The sequence below is a fragment of the Macrobrachium rosenbergii genome, chromosome 15 (assembly GCF_040412425.1).
Source record: "Macrobrachium rosenbergii isolate ZJJX-2024 chromosome 15, ASM4041242v1, whole genome shotgun sequence".
Taxonomy (NCBI): domain Eukaryota; kingdom Metazoa; phylum Arthropoda; class Malacostraca; order Decapoda; family Palaemonidae; genus Macrobrachium; species Macrobrachium rosenbergii.
In genome coordinates, this window is record NC_089755.1 from 32,868,743 (window position 1) to 32,878,742 (window position 10,000).

General features: G+C 33.4%; 1 long non-coding RNA gene across 1 annotated transcript in view; it reads left to right on the forward strand.

Annotated features, from left to right (window-relative positions):
- LOC136846522 (uncharacterized) overlaps nt 1–10,000 on the forward strand; it is a 104,619-nt gene that overhangs the window by 43,038 nt on the left and 51,581 nt on the right. The window lies entirely within an intron of this gene.

Genomic DNA, 10,000 nt, shown 5'->3' on the forward strand with positions numbered 1-10,000 from the left:
GTAGCATACTTGCCTCATTAGCAAGGAGACCTGGGACCAAATCTCAACGAGGAAGCGGTCGTAAGGGCGTGTTGCGTGAACGATGAAGATCTGTTAACCTGAGGGACCTAACTGTACCCTCAGTGGGGTCGCAACCACATCCCAAAAATATCCCAGAAATACTAAGTTCTCAGATATATATATATATATATATATATATATATATATATATATATATATATATATATATATATATACACATATATATATATGATACAAATATATATATATATATATAGATATATATATATATATATATATATATATATATATATATATATATATATATAAATGTGTGTGTGATTATATATATATATATATATATATATATATATATATATATATATGTATGTATGTATGTATGTATGTATGTATGTATACATATATGTATACATAAATGTATATATATATAAATGTGTGTGTCTATGTATCCCACAGATACTGAGACAAAATTTCACTTGTCATTTGATATCGAATTCCCTACACCTTGAACTTACACTAAAACAGAGTTATAATTGATATGTGCCAAGGGTCGAATCCTGGCCGGGTAGGAGCAATCATCAATTATAATTCTCCTCGAGTGTAGTTATTCCCAAAGTACTGTTAATTCGATATTAAGTGATATCTGTGGCTTAATACTCTTGTATAAAAAGTCATTTGTGTATATGTGATAAATTTATTTATATATATATATATATATATATATATATATATATATATATATATATATATATATATATATATATATATATATATATTATATATATATATATATATATAATATATATTATATATATAAATAATCATTGGTCTTTTATATAAATATATATTCTTATCAGTGCATTCCCCTCTGTCATTTAGTTTCTTAACCGCAGAAGTGAATACACTTTGCTACAAATATACGCTGAACACTCATAAGCACTCATTCACGTAGAATGATGCAGTTCAAGTCTCAAGATCAAGAGAGGAAGAAGGAAGAAGAAGAAGAAGAAGAAGAGGAGCTCAAGGCAAATATCATCACAAGCGCCATGACACCAACTGCAGAGGCCTTACACTACATGAACCTGGCTTGAATAACCTTTATATACGTTTCAACGTACGTTTTAATCACCCAACAACTCAAAAAGTAAAAAATAATGGAAAAAAAAAATCCGGTATGAAGGTGAACTCTTGAAAGAACAGCAGTTCTGGCTGACTGTGATCCATCTCATCCTTGACCTTTCAGGTCACGTGCGAGAATTGCCTGCCTGCTGCCACTGCCGCTGCCTCTGCGCCCTCTCCCTAACAGTTACTTCCATTTTTCGTATCGTATGTGTTATTATATTTGTTTGATACCGGATTATGTTCTCGTATGTGAGTTCAACCGTTTCTTTCGTTTATTACTCTTTTGTAACTATGTTTTCATATATGATGTGCTTGTTTATGTGTTTGACAATTATTTTTTCCACTGATTTATTTAATTTGTTTTAAATTGTAATAATATTTTTAAACTGTGATAATATTATTTTTTTTATTTAATTTCTTTCATGTTATAGTTAATTTTTCCTTGTGATGTGGATTTTATTGTGTGCAAATTCAACGGTTACTTCTATTTCTCTTGTGATAAATCAATATATTTATTTTACATTGGTGCCTGTTTACCTTAATAATTATTTACTTTTTGTTGTCTTCTAATATTGTATTTTTTCTCAGATTCTATTAGGCATCGCGAAGCATGTGTGATTGCATTTTTATTTTGTCATATATTGCATTTACTAAGGATTTTAATTTATTCACATTCAGGAGTTTTACGTGGAAAAAAACATGTCGTGATCAGGTTTTTATTCATCTTGTAGTATATTTAACTTTACTTCATTTTCAGTTTTAGTTCTGTTTAACAACTACGCGAAAAAATTATATAGTTTATAGAGTGCGATTCAATGTCTAGAAATTTGTCTGTAGGGATGCATGATATTTGAAAGTCGAGAGAAAACAAAACTTTTTATTAGTATTATTATTGAATAGATGGTCATAGTCAGGGAGCTCTCCTATTGGCTGCGAGTCTGAATGACCGACTGAGTCGCTGATTGGTTGGCGGGGGGCTCTCCTCACCTCAAGAGGAGGAGGCGGCTGTTGCGTTATCTCATGGGCGCGCCTCGTTGTTCTCCTGACGGTGCGGTGGTCGGAAGGAGGAGGATCTGCTGGGTAACATTCAGCATGGGTTTCCAAATAAGAATGGCGAGGACCTCGTTATTATTATTATTATTATTATTATTATTATTATTATTATTATTATTTTAGGCTTTTAAGAGGGAAGCAAAAACATTTTCTTAACGTTTTTTCAATTCTCATTTTGATTTAATACACATTTGTTAGTTATATCTGACGCTGAATTTTGGAAAAGTTCTCAAAAAAATTAGTAATTTTACATTCTCATAGAACACTATAATGTCTCCTTGAAAGTGTTTGTCCGTGTGCATGTGTGTGTGTGTGTGTATTTGTGTGTGGTGTGAGCAAGCAAAAACACACAGGCTGATAGATAGATAAGTTTAAAGAAATCAAATTATGAGAGCATATACGATAGCTAATTTTCATCAGAATAAGAATATTTGCCCATCCAGTGACACTGAGCTGTGATATTAGTCAGTTAGAATAGATATGCTTTGAAACACATTTAGATACTAAATATCAAGGGTAAAATTACGAAACTTACTTTCACGTAAACTTTTGCATCCATAACTATTTTTGTCGAGAGAAGAGGAAGAGGAGCTTCAGGAGGAAAATGTAATATTCGATGAAATGGGGCATTGTGGGGACTACTGTCAACGGCTCCGGAAATATTCTTTAAGTGCAAATTCCCTGACAGGTTGAGAAGTAAAACTAATACATTTCAATTCAACGCTCACTCAGTTCACGTAAGATTTATGAACGTATTTTTTTCATGTGTCGCATTCACAAAAATTTTACGCAAAAATATGAAAGTATGATTTGCGAGAGTAGTAGGAATATAATGAAACTGAGAAGAATTATATATCCATGTTAATGTTGAAAAGGACTGCATGTCTGTTTAGTAAGGAAAGGGATTTGTTCTAGACATGAATCTTTCGCATTGCCTGCGTATATGCACATGATTACTGTTATGTATACATTTCGTCTATGTATAGAGTTGAATGTACACTATGGTGAAAATAAATGGGAGCAATGAAATATATATATATATATATATATATATATATATATATATATATATATACATATATATATATATATATATATATATATATATATATACATATATATATATATATAATATATATATATCATATATATATATATATATATATATATATATATATATTTGTATATATAAAATTATATATCTATGTATATATATATATATATATATATATATATATATATATATATATATATATATATATATATATATATATATAAAAGAAAGAAAGAAAGAAGGGTGTAGAGAGAGAGAGTTCAGCACATAATGATCAGACTAAGAACGCTGGATCGATCAGAGGGATAGACGGTGTCCTTTCTAAATGTCAGATGATCAAGGAGAAAGTGACTGTACTCAGAGAAAAAAAAAGAGACAGAGAGAAAGAGAGTGCGTGCGTGTTTTGTTTTATTTTATTTTTTTATTTATTTATTTATTTATTTATTTTTTGCTAACAGAATTAGGCAGAAAGTATAGTGCACATGTTTGCACAAATTCTACCAAAGATTGGTGACATGAATGGCTACCAATCGATTAGATTTTGGAAGAGATAGGAATGTAACTTTGTGGAAAACGGGACCTTGGTTCGTTCCCATGCCGAAGAACCCGGAACCATAAGCAACATTCCCGCAGATTTTGAAATGCGGACTAAGCCACCCATGGCGAAATTTGTTTCCTCATGATTCTCACCTAGATTCCTACAACTAACCGTTATTGCTCGGTGATAATAAGTGCTCTTTGGAGCCTAAAGCTGGGGGAGGTATGCGCTCAGTGAGTGTTTTCTCTGCATCTTATGAAATATTTAACTTAAGCTTACTAATCAAGGTCGGTAGCCAATAAGCATACCAAGGAAAACTGGTTTAAGTTCGACTAAATGGGCTATGCTATCTGAGATTATGAAGAAGATCGATAGAGTTAGTTTCCGTCTTACATAAGTGGTCTTATTTTCCCAGAACAACGTATTGGTAATGTTCTATATGCACTAGGGAATACTTAGCCAAGAAACAGTCTGTTCGTAATTGTGATAAGACTCACAATGACAAAACTTCTCGAGGAAAAGGAAATAAACTGAATGTCAGAGTGCATGGAAATGCAGGGAAATAAATATCTGAAGAAAACTTGGTCACTCCAACGCCCAATAACAAAGAGAATTTTAGTGTTGTTTTGTATGATGGATGCCAAGGGTAAATGAATTTCTTATGAATTTGCTCTGTTAAGCAATGAAAGAAATTTATTTTTCCTCACATCGTTCGTTGGAAAATGTTCCCTGGAATACTTTACCAAGATAATCAGGATATCAAGAAAGTTATTCGTCTTAATAATTGTAGTATATATATAGATACGTATATATATATATACATGTATATGTATATATTCATGTATATATATATATATATATATATATATATATATATATATATATATATATATATATATATATATATATATATATATATATATATATTATGTTTATAAGAAGAGAGAACAGGCGTCATGAAAATGATTCCTCTCACCTGATGTCAGATAAGGAATCAAGTCTGGGCAGATTTGCCGAAATGAGAATTCTTTGGTTTCCTTGCACTTCGGTTCCTCCCCGTCTCCAGGGGAGACGAAAATCTTCTTCTTGCTCGGGAGGCACTTTTTTCTGCTTTATTTCCATTCTCTTGCCATTCTCTTTCCTCCTCATGCCTGCCTGTCATAAGTATTGTTGAAGGATTAAGTAAGAAGACTGTTATCCCTTTGATGCCGAAAACGTCATCTTTCCCTTTTGGTACTCGCCCTTTTTCTCCTCCTCCTACTCTCTCCCTCCCTCCCCCATCCCCCTCACCCTCCCACCACCTTCCTTTCCCTCCTCTTTTTGCAGTCGAATGCGTAATCACAGGCCGTAACAGGAACCGAAAAATGCATGAAACATGGACAGAAAAGAAAGAGGAATATAGCGAGCAGTCCTTAGGAAAGACTGCTCATGTTATAGAGAAAAGCGATCGGCTGGAAAAAAAAAAAAAAGAGAGTCTAAAATAACTCACTGCATGAGTGGGCAAGCTCCGAAAATTCGGGGCGGGGGCGTTTTCCTGTCCCAGATCCAACCAAGCGTTTGAGAATTATAATACTTTGACGTCACTTTCCAAAGTTCGTGAACTTCGGGTAGGGCTTCTCGTGGGGCGTTTTCGAGGGATTCGAGAGCAATTGGTTTATTTGGTCCCTTCTGCCATGATGGACGCAGCACGAAGTTGGAATTTTATCTGGTGTGTGTTTCAGGCACCAAGTGGTAGTTACACTTGCTCTAACTCGGTTTATTTTCGTTGCCACAACTTTACATTCCGCAAGTTCTTTTTTTTTTCTTCTCCTTCTTTTTACATTTATGTAAAAATCATTGATACTGTGACTCTGTTTACCCTTATCGCTGAATTTACCTCCCGCTAATTTTTTCCAGGTCTGTAATTGAATTTATCTATTATGTTCGCTAACTTTACTATCCGCAAAAATTTCCTTATCCATCTGTTATTCAGGTAGTAAATTATTTATTTTCAGTGAACACTGACTTTATCTTTCGCAGTACTTTGGTTACATGGCTGCTCTTTATCTATGTGACAACAAGATCCGGTTTAAAACCGTACTAGAATAATCAGTGTTATGTTTTCCATTATTTTATCCCATGGCTTGCTCTTTCAAGCATAATTCATGAAAGAAAAACGAATGGCATTAACAAGTCTCACTAAAGCAATATCTGTAAGAATTCTCTCTCTCTCTCTCTCTCTCTCTCTCTCTCTCTCTCTCTCTCTCTCTCTCTCTCTCTCTCTACACACACACAAATAAATATCATACACACACACATATATATATATATATATATATATATATATATATATATATATATATATATATATATATATATATATATATATATATATGTATATATGTATGTATATATATATCTATACATATACACATATATAAAAGCAATGGCTTCTTTGCTTCAGTGGGTTTTGACAGAATTGTGAGTCGCTGAACTTTTCGCATTTTCTTCTTTCTCGCGAGAGAATGCCTTTGGCAAAAGTTGGTTAATTTTTTCTTTAACTTTTAATATTAAAAAATGTTGGAGACGATCCGGTTCCGTAAATATTTGGAAAAACGTAGTATTATATTTGACCATAACTTGTGTTGCATACTGTGTACCCATATGGTATCACATCAGTGTTATATTATTTTCAACACTGAATTGACCGGGACGGGCAGACTGAGACTGATAGGATTCCCGAATCAAAATAGATCATTGCAAGAAAGATTACATGTTAGTCATTTCATATTTAATAAAAAAAAAAAAACGGCCCTCATTAAGATTTTTATTCAAACCAACTGAAATCAGTTGGCAGATGTAACCCAGAAATCAAACGGTCGGTGCATTTTATAGGTTTTCCTCTAATTATTATTATTATTATTATTATTATTATTATTATTATTATTATTATTATTATTATTATTATTATTATTATTATTTCGGAAGAAGACCCTCTCACAAAAAAACTTCATTAAATGTAATGGCCGTCTGAATGCCGTTGGGTTTGTATTGCAGTTTCTTAATCTCTCGGATGAGTTTCTTTGAAACAACGGTAAATTACAGGTATATATAACAGCTGTCCAAAGTTCATTTACTCCTTGACGTTTTGGAACTACTTTCTACCATTTTTCGAAAGGCGAGTGAAGGCAGGGGTACAACTACACATATGGCCTAGTTGAACCCCTAGCTTCATTCGCATTGCGCAAAATTGTAGAATGTACTTCCAAAATTTCAAGGAATAAATGAACTTTGGACAGCTGTTATGTAATTTACAGCTGCTACAAGGAAACTCGTTCGAGAGATTGAGAAACTCTAATATAAACTCAACGGAAGCCATTCTGTTTAATGAAGTATTATTATTATTATTATTATAGTAGTAGTAGTAGTAGTAGTAGTAGTAGTAGTAGTAGTAGTAAGCATAAAACAATGAATAAGTCACGAGTACCAATAAATCATAGTGTGTAATATGAATCGTAAATAAATGCATTCCTACTATATATAATGATATGTGTATCTCATATTTATTTTCTTCTGTGTAACACAGATAGTCGACGAGTAATTAACTCAAAACCCATAGAATCCAAAAAAAGAAAATTCATAGTAAAAAATGTACTTCATATTAGTGCAATACTATTGCAAGATTGCTTGGATATTGCTCTCAGTTTTGACGAGACATGTACACACACACACACACACACTAGTAAAACAGTACGTCGTATCATTTACTATTAATCAGATGAAACCCCATCCATTGCTCTGAATAATAGTCAAGATCTTCCAAAGATAGAAGAGGTGCAGTCTACCAATTCAGTTAAGCAGGGAAAATGGCTTCTCCCACCCCCACTCCCTCCCCCCCCAAAAAAAAAATCAGGACAAACCAGGACAACGGTACTCGGGAGGCTAAGCAATCGCAGAGCTCTTGATGCGATAATTTATCATTTTATTCAAAGGCGCAACTTTCATAGGAACCACCTTTGAAGACCATGCTATCGTTTTCCCTGTGAGACCAAGGATTATCTATCTGCGAGACAAATAGTATTAATCCATAGCCTGTGTATTAACCTAACCCCAGGATTTTGTTCATTACCCACGACATTTATGAAAATACATTTTTAGAACTTTTGAAGAGGAAAATTCAGTTAAATGTTGTCCAGTGTTATAATTAATTTTGAAGATATATATATATATATATATATATATATATATATATATATATATATATATATATATATATATATATATATATATATATATATATATATATATACATATAAATTAAATGGTATTAGTGTGTAAAATTGATTTATCCGTATTAGTTCATATGTATGAAAATGTAAAAGGATTCGTATATCTGCTCAGGGAGAGAGAGAGAGAGAGAGAGAGAGAGAGAGAGAGAGAGAGAGAGAGAAATGCAAATGCCAAAATGCTTGACATTCACGCTGGTCAGGTAACGGTTAGGGAGAGGTAGGCTTTTAGGTGCAGTGCAGTGATTTGAAATTCCTGTCCCGAGAAGCACTGATTATTTAAGGTGAAAGGAATTCCATGTGAGTGTATTATACACGGAACTTTTACAGAGGAAGTATAAGTAAGTGCATGTATGTTAGAATGTATGCATGTATATATTTATATATGACTGGATGGATAACGCTAACAATGATTATGGATATCTACCTTTGTATAGGGTAAAAAGGTATCCACAAATAGAACAAGTAAAAAATGCGCCGAAGTTTCTTCGGCGCAATCGAGTTTTCTGTACAGCGTATAATCAAGGCCACCGAAAATAGATCTACCTTTTGGTGGTCTCGGTATAATGCTGTATTAGCCGCGGCCCGATGATGGCCTGCCCTATATCGTTGCCAGAAGCACGATTATGGCTATCTTTAACCTTGAATAAAATAAAAACTACTGAGGCTAGATGGATGCAATTTGGTATGTTTGATGATTGGAGGGTGGATGATCCATACCAATTTGCAGCCCTCTAGCCTCAGTAGCTTTTAAGATCCGAGGGCGGACAGAAAAAGTGCGGATGGACAGACAAAGCCGGCACAATAGTTTTCTTTTACAGGAAACTAAAAACAGGCAGTCAGATTCCGCACAAACTTGCTGAAATATAATCTTTCAGAAGCATATACCAATATGTCATATAAGTGAGCACTGCACATTTTATTATATATATATATATATATATATATATATATATATATATATATATATATATATATATATATGTATGTGTGTGTGTGTGTGTGTGTGTGTGTGTGTGTGTGTGTGTATGTATGTGTATGTGTGCGAGCGTGCGTGTGCTTTGTGCGAGTTTCTGTTTCCTTATCAGTTATTTCGTACGACACATATTAATAGATCCGCAGTTTATTGATGCCTGGATAAGTGGCAATGAAAGCGAGTTTTATTTGGAAAAATATGAAAAACAAATTAAGATTGGCCCCGCTAAATTTAACTGGTACACTGCCAACATAGCCAGGTGCTTCCCACATACAGACAACCGATATGAATAGTGAAGGGAACGTTGTAGATTTCTGACCCTACCATCACGGGACCTTTGAAAGAGATGGTATATGACAATGGGGAAGGACGTTCCTAAGAGATGCCGAGTATCAACATGGAGCTGTAAACAAATCCTAAGGCGAAGAATCGCAAGGAAATTTCAAAATCAAATATCATAAACTTGACGAATGATACTGAACTTAAAAGAAAAAACTTTTTAACCACATTTTTTTATATAAAACGCAAAGTATTTTGGACAATATCATTTGCTGTTAAAAGGAAGACGATTTTATTCATAGTCTTTAACATAAAATGACTAAAATATCATCAGGACGATACTCCAAATGGTATTAAGCTGAGCAAGCCAAGAAGGGACAGCTAAAGTGAACATTTCTCTCAATTCTCGGACTTCTCAGAGGGAAGAGAAATGGCAAATACTGCGGCAAATTACTGCGGGTTCTGTATCACACTCAGTAGAAAGAAGAATTGGGTCAAGAACGGAGAAACTGAATGGAAAGCAAAAAGTGAAACTAGAGAAGTGTGGAAATTGTTTTCTGTTCTTTAATGTAAAGAAAGAAGAGGGCGCAGGAGGTAAAAATACAATGAAAAATATGTTTTTGTAATACAGTAATTATAATAGCGAACGTAGAAGAAATAGCTTACTAATTCAGTGTTGATTAAACAGGCGA